The sequence below is a fragment of the Rattus norvegicus genome, chromosome 9, assembly GCF_021556685.1.
Source record: "Rattus norvegicus strain SHRSP/BbbUtx chromosome 9, alternate assembly SHRSP_T2T, whole genome shotgun sequence".
Lineage (NCBI taxonomy): Eukaryota > Metazoa > Chordata > Mammalia > Rodentia > Muridae > Rattus > Rattus norvegicus.
The window spans coordinates 89,471,557-89,491,634 of record NC_141542.1 but is presented as its reverse complement, the minus strand read 5'-3'; the positions used below and the strand labels follow the sequence as shown (position 1 = coordinate 89,491,634).

General features: G+C 47.4%; 1 long non-coding RNA gene across 3 annotated transcripts; it reads right to left on the bottom strand.

Moving 5' to 3' along the window:
* Positions 1-641: 641 nt before the first annotated feature.
* Positions 642-16,968, bottom strand: LOC134480591 (uncharacterized). 3 transcript variants are annotated; one of them, XR_015629628.1, is made up of 3 exons: positions 3,128-3,231; positions 2,384-2,578; positions 642-798 (listed from the first exon to the last, which is right to left on the bottom strand). It is a non-coding gene; the product is annotated as an uncharacterized LOC134480591 (long non-coding RNA). The 3 variants fall into 3 exon arrangements; XR_015629630.1 differs by lacking the exons at positions 642-798; positions 3,128-3,231 and adding exons at positions 9,074-10,088; positions 16,638-16,968 and having other exon boundaries at positions 1,822-2,578; XR_015629629.1 differs by lacking the exons at positions 642-798; positions 3,128-3,231 and adding exons at positions 9,074-10,088; positions 14,936-16,160 and having other exon boundaries at positions 1,822-2,578.
* Positions 16,969-20,078: the final 3,110 nt, after the last annotated feature.

Below are 20,078 nucleotides of genomic sequence, written 5' to 3'. Positions count from 1 at the left end.
TTATCTTAGCCAATCAGTAAAACAAGATCAACAAGTCCCCAGTGCTAATTCAAATCACCTCCAAATCCAGTATTGAGACTTTGTGCTCTTTTTGGAAAGGGAAGCCATAGATACGCCACTAATTAAATGTATGAGATTTGTTAGTATGCAACGCATGGTGTTGGAAATATAGAGAAAGTATACCAGGGTCTGGGCTCCTTCCCACACCAGCAAGTTTGGGAGGTGGGAGGACAAAAGAAAAAGAGAGAAATGAAGAGTGGGAGAGACGCGCTCTCTTGGAACCCCAGAGGTAGATGCAGCTGGAATGGCAGCAGGAGAGCCAGGCGGCAGGCTTCCTACACTCTGGTTCAGGAGAAGGAGCTTTGTAAAGGACGGGAGAGGACGGAAGAGAAAGACTGGAGAAGAAGGTGTGCGCATGTGAAGACGTGTGGGGCTCCAGGGCACCTTCCTTCCAGACTAGAGAAAAGCATTCCTAAATCCCCGAGCCTCCTCATGGCAAAGAGAGGACCACAGACCTACAAGAGGCTGTCTCCAGGGAGGCTGTAGACACAGAGTCTGTGGGCAGGCAGACCGAAGAGGCCTTTCGGCTATGGTTTGCCCTGGTATGTGAAAAATCTGTCCACTTAGATAGTTGGCAAACATTTTAGACGCAAAATGGAATTTATTAACAGAAAATATTTGCGAAGGATTGTTCTCCCCCACCCCGCCCCTTTCTTCTTTTCTTTCATCTCCTTCCCATGGCAGAGGACTTCATTAACAAGGTTCTTTCATCCTCGCTGGCAGCTCGGGTCATTAAGCCTGGCTTGGAAGAAGTGGGAGATGGCTTTAGGGAGAATGCTGCTCCCCGTGAGTCTCACTTCTAAACACGAGTGTCAATTTCCTGCTTTGAGGGAAAAACAAACCTAGGAAGGGAATTGTCTTCCCAACAGAATTCATGCTGCTCTCTGTGTAGCCACCATTCAGGCTCACAGACCTGGGTCTGAATCCACAAACCACTGTTTGCCCCAGGTGTGGCTTTCAGAGTTGAGTGGTAAGGGCCACGGTGTATGCTTAGTGTCTAGTATAGGTTTTACCCCTGATAAAACCTCAGTGGGTCTCAGTCCTGCTCCCTCTGATGATGTAGGACAAAGCTTGGTGATCACCCGCTGCCCACTCATGGTTGCTCATCTAGGGATTAAAATGTGGCTGCTTGGGGACATCGATTAGTGAAGGGGAGGGGAAACCCAGTATCTGCGAGGCCTATAGTTAAGGAAAAATAGATGACGTCCCCTGGGGTTCACTGTGATTGAATGTTCTTTATGTGACACCAAGGTGAATTTATTTGACCTTCACTACTCTCTTACTGTCATCCCTATTATTGGGGACAAAACTAGATGGTGACTGTACCAGTACTGGACCCAGTGGACTTCCTGGGCTTTTGAGACTCCTGTATCATTCCACATGAAGGGTACATGAAGAAACTGAGTGGGCTTCAGAGACTGGTTTTTCCCGAACCCCTACTTTGAGGCAGAGAAAAGGCAATTCATGAGGGAAAGGTCAAGGCACGGCACAAGACAGTGGGTCCCCGTTTATATACTGACAGTGGGCAATGGGTCACATTAAGCACATCCCTGACACGCTGAAATGTGACGGCTGCTAGAAGAAGCCAGTGCTGGGTTTTGTGTGTAGAAAGAAGGGGGGCTGCACCTCTTAAGGAGTCAGAAGATACTTGCAGTGAGCTCAAGAAACCTGGATTCCATTTTCTCTCACTGGGCAGCTGTGTGCACTGGGTACAGCCATACAAACTCTTTTTTTTTTTTTTTTTTTTTTGGTTCTTTTTTTCGGAGCTGGGGACCGAACCCAGGGCCTTGCGCTTCCTAGGCAAGCGCTCTACCACTGAGCTAAATCCGCAGCCCCCATACAAACTCTTAATAGTGGCAAATGCTTGCCTTGCCCCTCGCTAGTCTCTCAATCACCTACCCTCTCCTGGCATGGGCAGATTTCATCCCATTCAGCAACTCAAGAGTTAATGTTTGCTCCTACTGGGCCTCTGGTGGAATCAGCTATCTATTCAAACCAGTAGAGGACCAGACTCATCCTTACTGTTTTAAAACATTTAAATGTTACCCCCCCAGACGAAGCGACCCCAATGGAAGGAGGCATGTAGACAGAGCTACATGAGTCCAAGTAAGGTGGCTCCCCTGGAAAGATAATCCGGCAAAGAAGACCTGAAGGATGGGTGCTGTTTGGTGGCCAGGAGAATTGGGCTCTGATTAAGGAGAAATCCTCCTGCATCAAACTAGACTTTAAACACGGGGTTCAGATTGATATGCATGTCCTCCTGCCATTCACTGCCCTCTGCGGCTCTTCCTGATAACAGACTGCAGACAAGTCCAGCACCTACTACCAATAGTTGCCGATCTGTCTGATTCTGTGTAGCCAGTGGTTGCCACCCTCTGCTTGTTGCTCACGACAGGGCTATGTTCCAGGTACTCAGAGAATTTAGGTCAGAAGAGCTTCAGATGGACTTCAGATCATCTCAGAACCCCTGGCCCAGAGGCAGTCCCCAAGGTCTTCCAGACAGGGTCAGCTTGAGAACCTGGAAGAGGAGGCCTTTGTCACATACACATGTTTTTGCAATAAAAAAAAAATAAGATCATCACTTCTGGGGGCAGGTGTTCCATTTCTTAGGATCTGGTTGCCTGCAGCCATCTCATGACTCCTATTCAGACAGAGAGAGAACCATTTAAGGCAAGGAAGGAGGGAGGAAAAAGTCACCAAGCCTACCCTCTGCCCTGAACATCAATAGGGAAAGCCTGGGCCAGACTGGGGCTGGTGCTGCTGCCTCTGGAGCTGAACAGGATAGATCTCACTTTGGGGCTCCATTCTTACTAGCTGTCTGACATTGGACTTGTTATCGAGCCTCTTAGGCCTCGTTTTGTCATTTATAGCCTAAGGTCGTCTTAACTCGCAGTCCTTGTGAGGATGAAATGTGGTCATATTCGGATGACATCTCTCCTTGTGACCACTGCTAATTCTCCCTTCTTCCTTTATCTTCTTACATTTTGATGATGAGACAAAAACTGTCTCTCATGACATTAAACCATTTATAAGCCAAGGTTAAGAGCCTTTTCTGCCATCTACATACATAGTCCCATGTCTTTTCCTGATCTCTTCTTCCTTTAGACTCTCCATTCCTGTTTCTACCCTGGAAATAAATATTAAGAGATGCGCAGATAACAAGAAAACAGTTCCCGAAAGCCAACATTCTGAAGGCTGCATTCTGAAGTTCTGTGTGATGTTAGCAAGAATCAACATGAGGTGGTTTGACCCAGAACACTAGTTACTAAGGAAGGCAGGTCTCGTGCCCAAGGGCAACCTGCACTTCAGAACAAGAGCTTGCTTCAAAAGAAGAGGGCTGGGCTGAGGATGGCTTGTCATTTGCTGTACCAACAACAGGTGACTCATGTTTGAGTACTAGATCTCACTTGGGTGGAAGGAGAGAATTGACTGACTCCCAAAGTTGTTCTCTGACTTCTACATGTATGTCATGGCATGTGTGTGCCCAGACTCACACACCTACTACCACAAACACACTACTACTACTACTACTACTACTACTACTACTACTACTACTACTACTACTAATTCTAATACTATTACAAATTGTAATAATAATGTGTTCATTATCACTAACTAATAAATTGAGAGCATTAAAAACAGCAAAAAGCCTAAAAAATGTGAAGGTTTGAAGAAGTTTATGTATAAGGATGTGACATACACACATCTGTGTATATGTCTGTATAAAATATATATGCATGTCACAATCTAAATGTCAAATGAATTCTGCTAAACAAACATGTAAATGAATAGTTACACTAGAGCACTATAAAGAATTCTATATATGCTAGGGCAGTATAAAGTCATTAAAAATTAGGCTTGGGAAGGTGTTTATTAAGAGAAAGAGACTCCTAAAAAATAAAGAACTGTGAAAAGTCAAGACTCAGACAGTACTCATGGTGGGATCTTAAACACACAGCAGATGTTTGAATACAGATGAAAGGCTGGAAGGAAATCCATCCAAATGTGAAATCTGACGAACCATGAACATTGGCACTGGAAGCTGTCCAATCTATGTCCGCTGGAGAAAAATTAGAAAATTCAGAGCGACATAAATAGAAAGAGTTAAAGAGATGAATGGCTAGTTTCTAAGCGATACACAGGCACATGCATGCACACACGGAGACACTCCACTTAGTAATTATAGTGGTCAGTTCCCATGACCTTTTGATCACAAGCAATGTCATCCTCTGTGCACACACGCACACACACGCATGCATGCACGCACGCACACACACAAAATCATGAGTGCACATACATGCTCCCTGAAATTCCACTCACATGTGCGGTGAGGGGAAGCTTGAAGGAGGCTGAGGCTACACTTTCTGAGGTTTCTGCTTTTAAAAATGGACAAGGAAAACCTAGGAGGAGAGAGCTATGAGGGAGAAGTAGACTGAGAAGAGAGCGTAAGGGGGCTGCTTAGCCTTCGCCACCTTCATTCAGAGGATAGAGAGGTTTGTTCATTTGTTTGTTAGAGAAAGATAACTTTGCAGGCTAGCTGGGTTAGGGCTGTTTTAAGGAAATGTCAGTACCATCTGCAGGCCTAGGTTCTTCCCAGCCTGGAACTGCAGGTTTCTATTACAGTCACAAATCATCTGGAGACCTAGAGATAAAGGGTGCAACAGCCATCTACTGAGCACATGGCTCTGAAACCTGGGCCGTGGAATAAGTGAATGGTTTATCTCTGCTCTGTGCCCTGCTAGCTGGGGCACTTGACTGGGGGTTGGGTACAGGATGGCTGCTCTCAGAGCTGGCACCCAGATGCTAAGGATGGCCAAGGGCCTGGCCAGGTCTGTGGACTTGGAGAGTCGGCCCCTCTCCACATTGGCCTTTCCTCCCCATGGGCTGCCTTGGCTTTCTCTCGTTGCTATGGCTGGATTCCAAGAGTGTCTCAAGAGACAGGAAGTGGGAGCTGCCAGTCCTGGAGGCCTGGGTCCAGAGGCTGGCACAGTACCTCTTCTACCGTATTCATTCGTCAAGGAGTCTCAAGGCCAGGTTCAAGTGGAGCAGAGACGACTCCCACATTTCAGGAAAAAGAGAGTCAAAGAACCTGGGGGGGGGGGTGGTTAATATTAACTACTTTTCTAATTGCTGGGACCAAATACCAGAGAAGCACTGTCAGGGAAAATAAGTCAATTTGAGTCACAGTCAATGCCGATCCAGTCCACCCTAGCAAGAAAGTATGGTAACATCAGCAGCTCCTCTCTGGTGACAGGAGGTGGCTTGCTCAAGTCTTGTTGTATCAGAAGGTAGAGAATAGGGACATTAATGTTCAAGTGGACTTTTCTTTGCTTCTTGTTACTCAGCTGGAGACCTCAGTGTAGGACCCAGATTTGAGCCAAGTCTTCCCTCTTCAATTAATCCTCTTGGAAAGGCCTTTGCAGAGACACCCACCTCACTAATGTCCTTAATATGCTTCTTAACTCAATGAAATTAACAAAATTCGTCATCACAGGAGCCGTGTTTTCAAAGTACCTGAGGGTGACAGGTAAGGTCAGTGCTGGGGACATTGTTCTGGGTCATGCTGTTCACACTACAGTACTCATGAGAGGAGAACGGGACGAAGAGTTGTGGCAGCAAAACATGACACCATATCTACCAAGGAGTGGCCTCCGGGTTAGGGGTAGGAAAGAAGAGCACAGTTTTTCCTTTCCGTCTACCTCCCCAGTCCCTACAACAAGACTTCATCCAGCTTATTTGGCTCCTTCTAGACCTCTTCTGAGCCTAAACTCTGAGCAAGCCCAGTTCCTGAAGATCCCCAGGTCTGTGTGAGCTAATGGAAATTCCAATCACTTCTTAGAACTGCTTCTGGCTGGGACCCCAGGGCACAGCTCTAAGGACCGGAGAATGTCAAGGACCACTCAGTCATTTTGTTCAATTCTCCCAACCTTCCTTGGAGGGTACATGGTTGCTCAGAAAGCTGTGGATCCTAAGATGGGAGGGGCCCAGGACTGTGCAATTCTCTAGCTCCTTTATTTTAAGGAGTCGAGCCATTTTCAGCTAAGCAGCTACTGAACGGGGGATATTGACTGATCAAGGAAAATGCCTGCCCTTCAGTCACAGTCCTTGATAAGGAATGACCACAGAGCCACACACATGCTCACGTACTGATTCCTCAATGTCTCCTCTTTCTAAGGCTCCAGGAAGGCTGTGGACTCTATGGCCATGGCATATCCACATCTCAGAAGAAAGAGAGAGATAAGTCTTCTAGGAAAGTCTATTACTTAAGGTCTTCAGGCTTCTGGGCCCTTTGGTCCTTTCATCCATGAAAGCAAAGACCCAACCACTGAAAAGACACATGAACTTGAACCTGAGAACAAAGAGAACAGTGCCACCTTTAGAAATGCTGACAGCCTGTATCAGTTCTGTGGTAATGCCTAGCAACCTTTGTTTTCTAGAGTAAGGGCCCTGGGGAATCTAGGCCAAGGGTACTGAGAATGCGGGAGGGGGCAGGGATTTCTCCACCACATCTCTTCCTCTATAACAGAAAAACCAAGAGGTGGGCCCATCACTAGGACTGGACAGGTAGAACTTAAGCTTTGACCTGTCAATCATCAAGTTCCAGCATGACAGACAATCACAAACATTAGGCCTTGTATTCCCCCTTGTTGGCATACAAAAAGCATTTGGGAAGAACTGGTGCTTAAGACCAAAATTATCTTCCCTTCTAATGCTGCAAATGTGAGACAAATATTCCATCTACTTCCTAGGCACTTCCACCAACTTGCTTCCCAGCTATTTCTCATTTCTTTTTCATAGTTTCTTCTCTCCACATCTTCCTCTCCTGTGTTTGATCCCAGTGCCCCTGTCTGCATGCATTCTAATACAACAGAGTTACAACTACCGTCTAACACCTTTGGGAGTCTTTCTTTTTGAGCTCGTGGGAAATTTCTCACATCTGGAAATCTAGATAAGGTATATGATTTATAATACCTAAGTTCTGTTTCTAGAATCTATTTCATGGTCCTATCCATTTGGTTATAATATGATCTCATGCAAGACTATGCACTGTATTAACTACTTTTCTACTATGGTAACAAATACCTTAGGTAAATCCACTTATGAAGAGAATTGGGTGAGCTAGCTCACGGTCTTGGAGTTCTCAGCCCATAATCAGTTGGACTAATGCTTTGGAGGGAGAGGTGAGGCGGAGCATCTTAGTGGGGCTATGAAGCTAAGGAAGAGATTTCATAGGAAACTTGGAAGCCAAAGAAAGAGGAGGTAACAGAAACTCAATGTCTCCTTTAAGAACACATCTCTAACATCATCCACTAGATTTCTTGAAGGTTTCACCATCTCCCAACAATGCCGCAGGATTCAGATTAAGCATTTAACACATGAGCCTTTGGGAAACATTTATCCAGAGTAGTAGGCACCAGTCCTGAGAGAGACACTCTGCCACCTATCACTGGCTCTACCTTTCAGCACCAGACATGCCCAGGCCACCTCCTACCAAGCAGCACGTTAGCAGAACTCCATTCTCAAAGAGTCACAAATCATGCAACTTGCACTAGAGACCATCAGTTTGGGATGTGGGCATTCAGGGTGTGATGAAAGCTAACGTAGAAGACGCCCTGCTAAGTTGGCTCAGAGGATAAAATCACTTGTGTAAGCCTGATGACTTGTATTTGATCCCCAGAATCCACTTATAGGTCAAAGGAGACACCTGACTCCACAAAGTTGTCTTCTGACCTCCGCATGCATGACATACATAGAATGTGTTGCTCACACATAAACACCTCTCTCTTGTCTCTGTCTCTGTCTCTCTGTCTCACACACACACACACACACACACACACACACACACACACCACATACCACATGTAATAAATACACAATTTAAATAAATATAGAGGGTGTTATTCTAACAATGGCCCTAAACACACCTCCTTTCCATGTGTCTGACCCAGTGCATTAATGATGACCCTGCAATACCTCTTGGAGCAGAGACACAGACTAGTGAATAATATCAAGCTGCAGTTGTAAATCCTACTTCAGTCAGGTAGCAACAAGGGATACAAGAATACTTTTCTGGGCTTTCCATTCTTCCTCCATAAAAGGGACAAAGGCATTCATCCACTTTATTGAAAAGACAACAGCAGAATATAATAAACAGCCAGATAGGTGCTCCCTTGGAACTAAGCAATCCAAGCCCAGCAGGGGCATAATAGGGACCGTTCTGAGTTTGAAGACTTCCCAGGGAAGATGGGCTTCCAGAGCCTAGGAAACTAGAGCAGAACTGAAGCTAGCATTTCAAGCCCAAGCCCCGGGGTAGGAAGCAGGCTGATGTGCTTACAGGAGTTCAGGAAGACAAGATAAGACTGGCCTAAGAGGAAAAGCCTGGAGCAAAACAATACAAAATGAAGTGACAAAGAGGGGACAGAACCGGGGCATAGGGTGTGTGCTCACTCAAAAGCTGGTAGAGAGTGCTGGCCATGATTTCCCTGAAATGTGTCTAGTGGGAGACCCTGATATTATGAAACTGAAGTCTCATATCGAAAGGACTCCCCTCCCCCAAGTCCTGAGGCAGGCCAAAGGGGCAATCATCTGAAGGGGAGGCAGCAGTGAGGTTCGCCAAAGGCCAGGTAAGGGAGCTACAGGAAACAGAATCGAGAATGCTTCCTGGCTTTTGTCAAGATAGTGAGGGACCAGCACTGGCAGCACTGGAGAATGGCAAAGTTAGGAAGGGAGAGCCTGAAGAAGAAAGGCCTTCAGTCTGTTCTGGACAAGTTCATGGTAAGTTGCGGAAGCAGCATCACCCGTGCCATGCAGATGAGAGTGCACACCCGAGGGGGCCTGGCTCACCCTGTATTTAATCTCACCTGGGCTTCTCACCATATTCAAGGGTCCTGTTTCCTAAGACCTTGATGAATTCTCATAACTGAGCCCTGCTAGAGGCGGGGAGTCGTGCAAGCTCTCCAGATAAAGCCAGGAGTGAACCAACCTCCAGTCGCCTGCACTTCCCTCAGTTTACCTTGGGAAACCATCGGAAGGTCCCTAAATACTGTGCCCGGACTCCTCCGTGTGGACGAACAGTTCTGCTTTGTTTTCCTCTGTTTGAAATAGAGTTCCACTCTGAATCAAGCTCTCCTGGAACTTCTGAGCCCCCTGCCTCAGCCTCCCAAGTGCTGGGATTACAGTTAGCAGCTACCAACACCCAGCCACTCCCAAATTTCTATTGTAGAAGAAGAATGAAAGTTTCCGGAGGGATCGAACTCCATATCAGACGAAGTCTCTTGACTTAAGGGGAACCGGTATGACAGGGCATAGAGCACTTGTAGATTTCTTTGTATGCTCCTAAGATTCTCTAGCTGGGATGTATGCATTGTCGCAGACCCTCCTGGTCTGTGTCCTTTCCTTCCTTTAAGGTACACTTTGATGAACTGTCAGAGGTCACAGGCCAGTCAGTCTCCTTCTCATGAATTCTGCCTCCAGGAAGCCTACTCTTATCCGGTGCTGCAGTTTAGCAGGAATTTGGTTGGCAGGGTTGTGTGGGTTTCTGGGCATCAGAATAGCAAGCAGGCTCAGAGGCAGCCAGCATCGGGGACTGAGGAAGGAAGCTCCAGATGGGAGAGCGGCGTGTGAAGATGCTTGATTGTAGGCCAGCTCCGTGATGGGGGAGAGATGGAGGGGTTTGGAATGCCCCTAAAAGGCTCCAGACTAGTGGGGAAGCTGCAGAAGGCTAAACATATCGGCACGCAGACCCGAAAAAACGCCTGGTAATGAGCGCCTATGTTAATAAGATTTAGGGAATTATGGACTCCCAGGATTGAAATCCCTAAAAATACCTTGTCTACCATCCAGTTCCTGCCAAGTTCGCCAAAGCACTGTCACTGGGCAGAGATGGCAATCCGACACAAGTCCTGTGGGACTTTCTTTGAGTCCTCAATACTTATGCCACTTTTAATGCAATGTCAAGAAGGAGCAGAAATCTGAGTCAGACATTTCTGGATAATTTACAGGCAACAGACAAACACAAGGAAATCGTCCTATTAAAAAAAAAAAAGATGGAATTAGGGAAGAAAAAGGACTATTTTTAGGAGACAGAAAGAGTGTATATGCATAGTCTCAGTATTTCAGTGAGTCTTGGGTTCTTTATGGAAGAGACAGCAACATTGAGCTCAGCCTCCTCCTCTATAAATGGGAAGATTGTTCCCTAACTCACCTGTGTTAACTTTACAAGGAATAAATCCCTTCAAGGTATCAAAACCCACACATTGAAAGCGTCTGTGGCAAGCTCTAAGAAGTTGCTCAACAGAAGGGATGGAAGGGATGAGGGCTCTTCACCCTTATCTTCTGCGAGGTACAGCTGTCTGTAACCCACCCCTCTCAGCCCCCACCCCCACCCCCACCCCCACCCCCACCCCCACCCTCACCCCCACCCCTCACCCCCACCCCCCATCCCTACCCTCTCAGCCCCCACCCCCACCCCCACCCTCTCAGCCCCCACCCCCACCCCCACCCCCACCCCCACCCTCTCAGTATAGTTTTGGGTTGTTTTGTTCTGTGCAGTTTCTTTGTCTTGTTACATAGCGATCTCCTCCCTGCCTGCCAGAAGCTCCATTCTTCCAGCACTTGGATCACCAGGCACCAAGACCGCCCCTTGCCAGCCTCTGTCAGCGGCCCCAAGGATCAGGTGTACACTTCTGCGAGAGGCAGGAGCCGTTTCATGTGCACACTGAAGTAAAGGTGACAACTGAGGCGCTGGCTTACAGCCAGGGGAGCCTGAAACCTCAAGTCAACCCAGAGGTCTCTTGCTGCAACCCTGGGGATCCCTGGCGTTCTACTGAGGAGAGTTAGTGAGACACTGACCACTGACAGAAACCAGCGATGCATGAGGTTTCCCAGCCCTGCCTCAGCCAAAATGGCTAGGCTCTTATTGTAATGGAACATGGGTACCCTATATACTTTTTGTTTATAGAAAGGGTTCTGTGTCACTAAAACATTTATAAAACATTTGTCCTTACTAATAAATTTTATAATGGAAACAAATCCTGGAGAGGAAAAATTAATCATATTTAAGACTTCTTTGGAGTCAAATATCAAATCCAGCAAAAGAATTCTACTGGGAAGGGCGCCCATGCCATTGACCCTAAGCTAATGAAACACGCACTGGGTCTATCTACCCTGTGGTCTTACTGTTCCCTCTTCAGCCTCCTCCAGTCACTGATTCCTAATACTGCTAAGAAAGGGGAAGACGCTAGCATTTAGTAGGGTTTCCTTTGTAAGGTCCCTCAGACTCTCCTCTTAGCTCTGTTGTGTATCTGCCAAGCTTGGTACACTGTACTGATAGTACAACTAGATCACGACCACCCAGGGGACAGGTATCAGTCATCAGTCTGTGTGACCCATGTTAAACACTGTGCCTATAGTAATTCGCAGAGCTCAACAGCCTCCTTTTCTACAGCTGCTCTCCAGAAGTTAAGCATGTAGATTGTTTCTTGTTATGATATTAAAATGAACACCCTCAGGGTAAGGGTCGTGCTCCTCTCCAATCAATTTGAAAGGCAGCACTGCCTGGTGGGTAAGAACAAAGCCTGCTCTTCCATTTCAGTTCCTAGATGGGGGGGGGGGGGGAAGAGGAGGAGGAAGAGGAGGATGGGGGGGAGGGGGAGGAGAAGGAGGGAGCACATGAAAGCAAGAATTCTCTGGTCTTTCTTCTCTAAGCAAGCCAGCATCGTTTTACAGTTTTTCCTTCAGGTAACAAAGAGCTAAGCTGTAAATTCTCTCTTGGGGTGAAGATGTACTTGGGAACTTTAAAAACAAAACTGGGTTGCCACTGGAGAGGAGAAAGCCAATATATTTAGCCACCCATAGCATGCCAAGGCCTTATTGAGACAGAAATAGGCACTGTAGGAGGAATCTCAATTAAATATTTTTCTAAGCAGTCAGTTCTGGGCTTTGCCTGAACATGGATATAGAGCTAGGGTGAAGCTCAGGACAGAAAACCTGAGGATTTGAATGTGGCTTCCAAATCATCCCAGAACTTAGCTGCTGGCAGTGCAAATTCGATGACTCCAGAATAGGAGGCAGTGATGGTGTCCAGGGTCCAAAGGCCAGGAGATCCTTCCTGCAGGCACTTTCCAGGGCCTCCTACAGGAGAGAGCAGCTTCTCTCCTCACATACACAGTGTTTGAGGTGGCACCATTTCTCTGAAATATCCTTTTGGCTACTACACAACCATTTTTTATTGGGCAACAATCCGTGAGAATTGTTCCCTGGAATTATTTGAGGGAAAACGATGACTTGGGCAGGGAACCATGCCCCACATTCCACTTGTCGTTCCTCTGTTGCAATATGCAGCATCTTGGTCCAGAGGTACTGATGGGGATGAGGACGGGTTCTCACACCAGGCAGGGTGAAGATGGAGGGTATTTGGTAGTGGTGTAAGTGGTCTAGTCTTGCTCATCTGCCAACATCTGCACACGTGAAAGATCCCAGATGCCCTCCTTTTCCATGTTTGGGCTCATGCTGCCCTAGAAATGGCTTTTCTCACTTAAAACTGTGCCATCAAAATCCACATGTAACTGAGTATTCTTTGACAAGACAAACTTTAACATCTATAGCGTATGGCCTCATTCGGGAGTCCCGTTTTCTATGGCCACTCTCCAGAAGTTAAGCATGTAGATTGTTTCTTGTTATGATATTAAAATGAACAATGTCAGGTTGAAGGTTGTGCTCCTCTCCAATCGATCTGAAAGGCTGCCTGGTGGGTAAGAACAAACTTGGTTCTTCCATTTCAGTCTCTACATCAGCACTCGATGTCTTTAGACTTGGCGCAGATGACTTAGCTCATGCCCTTTTGAAGAAGAGATACTTATCTTATGGGGCTGTTTTAAAACCTAAATAAGATAATGAACGTAATGTGTTCAAAACAAGGGCATCCTTGGCATTGACTGCTGCTTGAGAATGGACCTCCCTAAACTTCCAAGGGTGTGTTTTCTGAGTCATATTCTCATTAAAGAATTTCTAGACCAGCAAGTTTGTACTTCTTATGCCCTTTGAACCACATTGAAAAAGCCCTCCAGAAAGATCATGCCTATATATCCTAAAAGCAATTTGAATATGGTTTCCCAATCATCCCAGACATTGGCTTTCTCATAGTTTCCAAAAGCTCCCTTTGAAATCCTCAGAGTGTTTGTGTTTGGCAATCTGGAATTCTGGGAAGCAGTAAGTTTAACCCTGCTGGCTCCATTTTTTTTGGAATCTCTTCATCCTTGGCTTTTCTCTCTCTGCTTCCTGGATTCTTGTTCTATGTCTCTGCTGTCTTCTACCTCTGTTTTAATGGCTGCTTTCCTCAGAGCAGGTAATGTTGAGACTACCAAGTCCGGATGTCACTTTTTCTCAGTGTCACGGTCCCCTTGGCCTTTTAAAGGACACGTCTGGTGCTGGCTTGTTGCTCGTGCAAATTCCATGTGGATAGCCCACCTTGTCAAATCTCTGTCTCAAAAGTCAAATGGACCCATCCTACTTAGCAAAGGCAGAGTTACCCAAATCCAGATTAGCCTATGGCTATGGCTATGATGAATTATCTTGATTAGTGCCCACTGTGAGCAGCACCATCCCTGAACAAGCATGTAGGCCTTGGCTGTGTGAAAAAGAGGAAGGAGGAGGAGGAGGAAGAGGGGGAGGAGGAGGAGGAGGAGGAGGAGGAGGAGGAAGAGGGGGAGGAGGAGGAGGAAGAGGGGGAGGAGGAGGAGGAGGAAGAGGGGGAGGAGGAGGAGGAGGAAGAGATGGTGGTGGAGGAGGAGGAGGAAGAAGAGGGGGAGGAGGAGGAAGAAGGGGAGGAGGAGGAGGAAGAGGGGGAAGAGGAGGAGGAAGAGGGGGAGGAAGAGATGGTGGTGGAGGAGGGGGAGGAGGAGGAGAAGGAGGAAGAGGAGGGGTAGGAGGAGGAGGAAGAGGAGGAGGAGGAAGAGGAGGAGGAAGAGGAGGAGGAGGAGGAAGAGGGGGAGGGAGGGAGAGAGGGAGGGAGGGAGGGAGGGAAGGGGGAGTAAATTCCCTAGCAGGGAGCAGAAGCCAGCCAACAGGCCAGTGAGCAGTATTCCTCCACAGTATCAAAGTTCCTGCCATGCTGGGATTCCTGGCTTGACTTCCCTAAAGAATCAAAGTGTAAAATTAAGGAAACCCTTTCTTCTCCGGGTTGCTTTTGGCCATGGTGTTTACCACAGCAACAAAAAACTGATTGGGAAACTGCCCTATTCTGATTCCTCTCCTCCCCACTTAGGCAAGTGTCAGGTTTCCCTCTTCCCAAAGCCAGTGTGAGAACATAAGAACAACCTCGGACAGCTTCTCCAGGATCTCACAAGTCATTAGACCCAATGTTATTCTTACTCAATATCTCCTGTGCTATCTCCCACTTCCCAGTTTTAATCTTATCTCCATATTCAAACTTTTATCTTGAAGCAAGTCCTCTGGCAAATCAGCTCCACCCTGACCGGAAATCAACTTGAACATGAACCCTCTCATACTCCCAGCACTTGCCTGTTGCATGCATCCTCTAAGACCTCACAGCCTGAATAGAGTCTACTCACACTCCTCAACATGGCATCCAAGGGCTTCATTCCTGAAGACAGCAAGCGATCGCTCCCTCCTACAGCATCCCTACTGGTGCCTTGGTCCTTGGGCAAGGTTCCATAGAGAACCCAAGAGACTTGGGCTCTGGCTACCACTGCAGCTATAGCCTGAATGTCCTTGAGTGAGTTATCTAGTCTCCATGAGTCGATGTTCAAATGGCAACTCCACTTGTAAGAACCAAGGATAAGATGTGGGAAGTACCTTGCCAGCCTGAAGTGGCCATGCAAATGGAAAGAGGCAAGAGTGTTCAGGGTCTACTCACCTCCCTTAGAGGCTGCCTTCTCTCGAAGCCTCCTCCTCCATCATAGCCTCACTGTGGGTCCACTGGGTCTCCCCACCTTCCCCAGCCACAGATACCATTTAAACTGAAGACTCTCAAGGAAGAAATGTGCCCATGTGTCTCTGAGACCCAGACTTCAAGCCTCATTGTCAGGAGTTCTGGAGTGCTATTGTTTTTATCTGGAATTTTAAGGTTGCCCCCAACACCTTTTCTTGACCTAGACTCCTGAGAGACTTTAAGGTCAGGTCTGTAAGGGCCAGACAGGAAAGAGTTTTAGAAAACAGTTCAGAGCCTAAACTCCAGAATTAGCCTTGGTGTTAGAATCTGAGCTTTGCTGTTCAGTCGACCGTTGGTTTGAAGTAAATTATTTGGCCTTTGAGCTTCAGTCTCTTGTCTTTAAAATGAGAAGAAAGATGGGCACTTCATAAGGTTGATCTGCGGTGAAGTAGACATTCAAATTGCTTAACACTGTGCAATGGCAGACAATGGTCACAGGAGCCAGGGCCTCCTTTGTATGTATAACAGCTGCTGAGGAAGTCTGAAGCAGCCAAGCCTAGCTCCTTCCTCCTCTGTAAAGGGAGGACACTCAGAAGAGCCTGGCCTCCCGGGCCGGTGCCGCTCTGAGTTACGGAGTTTCTATCTCCTCCATTCATTCTGGTTTCTGGTCTTGGCATATAGCCCAGAATGACCTGGAGTTTGTGGCATAGACAAGACTAGCTCAAATCTGTTGGAATCCTTTTGCCTCTGCCTCTCAAAATGCTGGAATAGGCCTGATTCTAAAACATTTCCTTGTCTAGAAAGTGGCTGTGTGGAGTGAGCTCTAGGGTCCGTTTTTATGGGAAATGTTACAGGCCTTCTTTTGTAGTGTCCTTGACTTCCTATGGCACGACTTCCGAGATCTTCCTCTCTTTCTGATTTTCATAGGTGGCTCTGGAGGCCTGCCCACCTCTGCCATTTGCTCCCCGAGGTCTTCACCATCCTTAGGTACAGTGGTACTGCATCTCCATTCAGATGCAGCTGCTCCTCCTTCGTCTTCTCTGAGGCTGTTCCTCAGTTTCTAGGAACTCTAGCATTTCCCCCAGACCCCCTCTTTCTTCTCTCCTGCCCAAGTTCCTGGGTCCATGAGCCAGGGAGGAAAGCAGTTTGGTTAGACCCAAGCTGGCTCTTCCTCAGACCCTCCCCTGCCTCTGGCACATTCCTTGTATTTGGGCAGGACCCAGAGAGCCGGAGAATTCCTCTCCCTCCTTAGCGTGGGTCCTCGTGTTGGCATGCCAACAGCCCCAAATATTTAAAGCAATCATGAAAATGAGCTCAGACTCCCATGCCAGAGCCTTGAAAGGAATTAGGCTAAAATGGGACAAAGGAAGAGGTGAGGCCAAACGGAAAGTGCCATGAAAGGCACTGCCCAGCATGGCTGGGCCCAGGACTCTCCTCACTGACTCCATTCATTTGTAGCCAGGCACTGTGCTGGGCGCTGCAAAGGCAAAGTTGAATGAATCACTATCCCAGCACTTGAGGAGCTCCCCCATCTAGCCAGGGAAGCCACAGGCAACCACAATGCAGTGTGCTAAGTATGGACAAGAAGCCATCAAAAACACAAAGGAGCCAACGCAGTGATGTATCCCCCAGGTCTAACTTAAGCCAGGTGTCCCCCTAGGAACAAGAATAAAGATGTGCTACTTACAGGCAGAAGAGCCCCAGCAGGGGTGAAGGTACAGGAGAAGTACACAGCAGCTCGGAAGGAACAGCTTGCTGGTGCATGAGTACTCAGGAAACTGCTAAGACCCAGCCTCACCATTGGCATGTTTATGCACACATAACGCGCAGAGCAGAGCATGGAATTAGATAGACTCAGCTTACAGGTTTTCAAAAATGCTGAGAGAAATGGATACTTGGAGTTAGAAGCAAAGTTTTGAGCAGAAAGCCTTTCTCAGAAGATGGCCCCTGTGCCGTCAGGGAGACTGGAGAACACCAGCACAGCAGTACCTCCCTCCAGGCTTCCAGGCAGCAGCCCCGCTGGAAGGGACGTGGGTTTTCTATGTCACAGGAGTGAAGGAAAAGTGTACTTGGCAGGCTGGGCAAATTGGCAGCACCTCAGGCACCCAGCAGAACAACCGGGGAAGGTGCCAAGGTCAAAGGCCTGAGAGTTGTGAGTAAGGGCGCCTCGGGCACCTGGTTACCTAGAGGAGATGAAGGAGATAGGCGGGTCTTGGGCCTGGTTCTGCTGGGCACATCATAGTCCTCAGGACAATGTGGCTATGACTTTGGTCTGGGGTGCTGGGCAGCCACAGGGAAGCCTGCTGGAGATACAGGGCAGAAGGAAAGCACCTCAAGCTGCCACCAGGAGCTGTGGAAGTTACCCAGTGCTCAGGGGTCTTCCCCATAATTGTCGCTGACCATTTACTGACATTTTTTTAAAGATTTATTTATTCATTTATTAATTTAAGTACACTGTAGCTGTCTTCAGATACACGAGAAGAGGGCATCAGATCTCTTTACAGATGGTTGTGAGCCACCATGTGGTTGCTGGGAATTGAACTCAGGACCTCTGGAAGAGCAGTCGGGTGCTCTTAACCGGTGAGCCATCTCTCCAGCCCCTTACTGACATTTTTTATGTCTTTAAATACTTCTAGCTTTAACTGGGCACTCATGATCCAGAATGTGCTCAACTTTACCTGTGTTTACTCCTTACAACAACCTTGAAGAGATCAGAATTCTTACTAGTCCCATTTTACAGGGCAAATGATTCCCCCCCCCCAGAAAAAAAATCAAGATTTTAGGCCACGTGTATTTAACAACAGTAGAGTACCATGGGCTGAACTGTGTTCTCACAGAATTCATGGGTTAAACTTCTAACCACTAGCACCCCACAAGATGGTGGTCTTTGGGGCCAGAGACTTCTTTTAAAAAAGTCATTAAGTTCAAGGGCTGTCCGTACAAGAAAAAAGTATTTATAACAGAGACAAGTACACAGAGAATGTGTGAGGACAATGAGTGTGGAGCTAGCACCTACAAGCCAACAGGATGGGTTCCAGAGCAGCACAAGAGATGGGCAGCCCTGCCACCCTAATCTCGCCCTTTCAGCCTTCAGCACCATAGAACTGATTTCTGCTATATAGCCCTGCCCCCAACCTCATCCCCAGTTGGGTGTACTATTATTAGGGTCTGTGCAGATTATGGTGGGGAGCAATAGCCAGGGGTACCTCAGAGATAGGAGGTTGGTCTGCAGGGAAAATAAGTCACCTGCACAGGATAACTGTCTACCTGAGCCTTACGCTCAGCTGGTGTAGGGCCCTGACAGTCCCCAACTGGATTCTGAGAGAGAAAGGCCCAGGATGGTTTGGAGCTGGACAGCAAGTGGTATCCTCTTTGACAGGATCAGGGCTTGAAAGTAATGGCTTTAAAAGTGGGGTTTAAAGAGATTAAAACTCAAAGCCTAAAGTAAGGCAAAGGCATCATAAATTTTCCACTGTAAGTCTTTGTACATTCAACCACCATGAGAAGTGAGGTCAGGGGCAGACCAATGTTTATATCTGGCTTGAGAAGTTAGACAGATGTCCAATAAGATGCCAGCCCCTTTCTCACACAAAGTGAGCCCTCACGAGTGACTGAACCCTCATGGGAAACATCATTAGAATGGGTCAGACCATTAGTCTGCAGCCATTACATCTAGTCTCTTGGACTCCTCTCAGTCAGGCATACTTAAAAGGAAGAGACAAAAATCTCATGAGGCTCGACCAAACTAAACCGGATCTGTTCAGAGTAGGTTGAGGAAGAAGGTAGGTGCCAGGCTGCCTTGAGCTCTTCTGTCAATGTGGAAGTCACCAGAAGTACAGAGCAGTGGGGTTCCAGGCCTGAATATCTGAGACAAAGTCATCCTGCAACTTTCAGGAATTTGAATTTCTATGGGGAGAACAGACTTCAAAAGGGCACTGGCTACCAGAATAGACAGCAAAGGAGCTAAGGAAGTTAAGTATTTTCAAGAGGGAGCTGCTGCTCAGGGAAAGAGGATATGAATCTCAGAGGACAAAGGAAGGGTTTGTCCCATGGAAGGTATGAGAGAGGAAGGAGGTCCTCACGGAGAAGTATAGAGCTAGCTAGGTGTCTGGTTCAGCATGTGAAATACCTATGTGTGCAAGTATGTGCCTGAGCACATGTTGCATGATGTGTATTGTGTCCATGTGATATGGCATGTGTGCATGTATGCTTCTGGTGTATGCAGGGGACATACATGCATGCATGTGTGTTTGCAATTTCTGCCATGGTTTTGCATATAGGGTGTGTGTGTGTGTGTGTGTGTGTGTGTGTGTGTGTGTGCATACAAATATTCTGGCGTTTTTATAGTGTGGCTAACTTGGAGAAACATTTCTGATGAGAAGGTCAGGCTTATAGCATGGAGATTGGAGCACACTATGGGGGGTCGAGGCGGAAGGGGGAGTCAGAATAAGAGTCACAGGACAAAGACCTGCTGGATTTTTCCATCAGAACTGTGGCGTTGAGTTGCAGTTCAAGTGATACCCAAGTGCCCTGTGCTTCTACTTCATCATTTCCATGTTTCTAGTAAGTAGGGCTTACCATGTGCACAGCGTCCAGCCAAAGAAACACGAACGGAAAGGAAATTGCACTGGAGTCTGCATCATCTGTCTGATCCTCCGGGATATTAGTAGAGACATGTGATTCTTCGCCGTCTGAGCAGTAATGTCCTGGTTGTTTCTCAGCAGGAAGTCTCTCATCTTGGCCGGAGGCAGCTGTACAATGAGGATGGAGTGACAGCTTCCTGGTCTCATGGAGCTCTCTCCACACTCCTAAAGCTCCCTGCTTCCCAGCTGCTGCAAATGGTTCTCATGTGCTGACACGTTATATAGTTCAAGACAGGACACTGGCAGGCATTGGAATCTGTACAGTGGGGCAGTGAAGTGACGTGGATGTTAAGTGACAGGGTCAGGAGCCTACCTGCCCTTCTGCCCCGCTGATGTCTTCATCTTAGACAAGTCATGTCAACTATGAAAACTCAAGCTTCTCCAGAGGAAGAAAGCCCAGAACTGCCTATCTGCCTATCCTCACATAGTGCCAGGCACACAAAACATGCCGTACAGCAGCATGAGTGACTGTGGATGGTATGCCT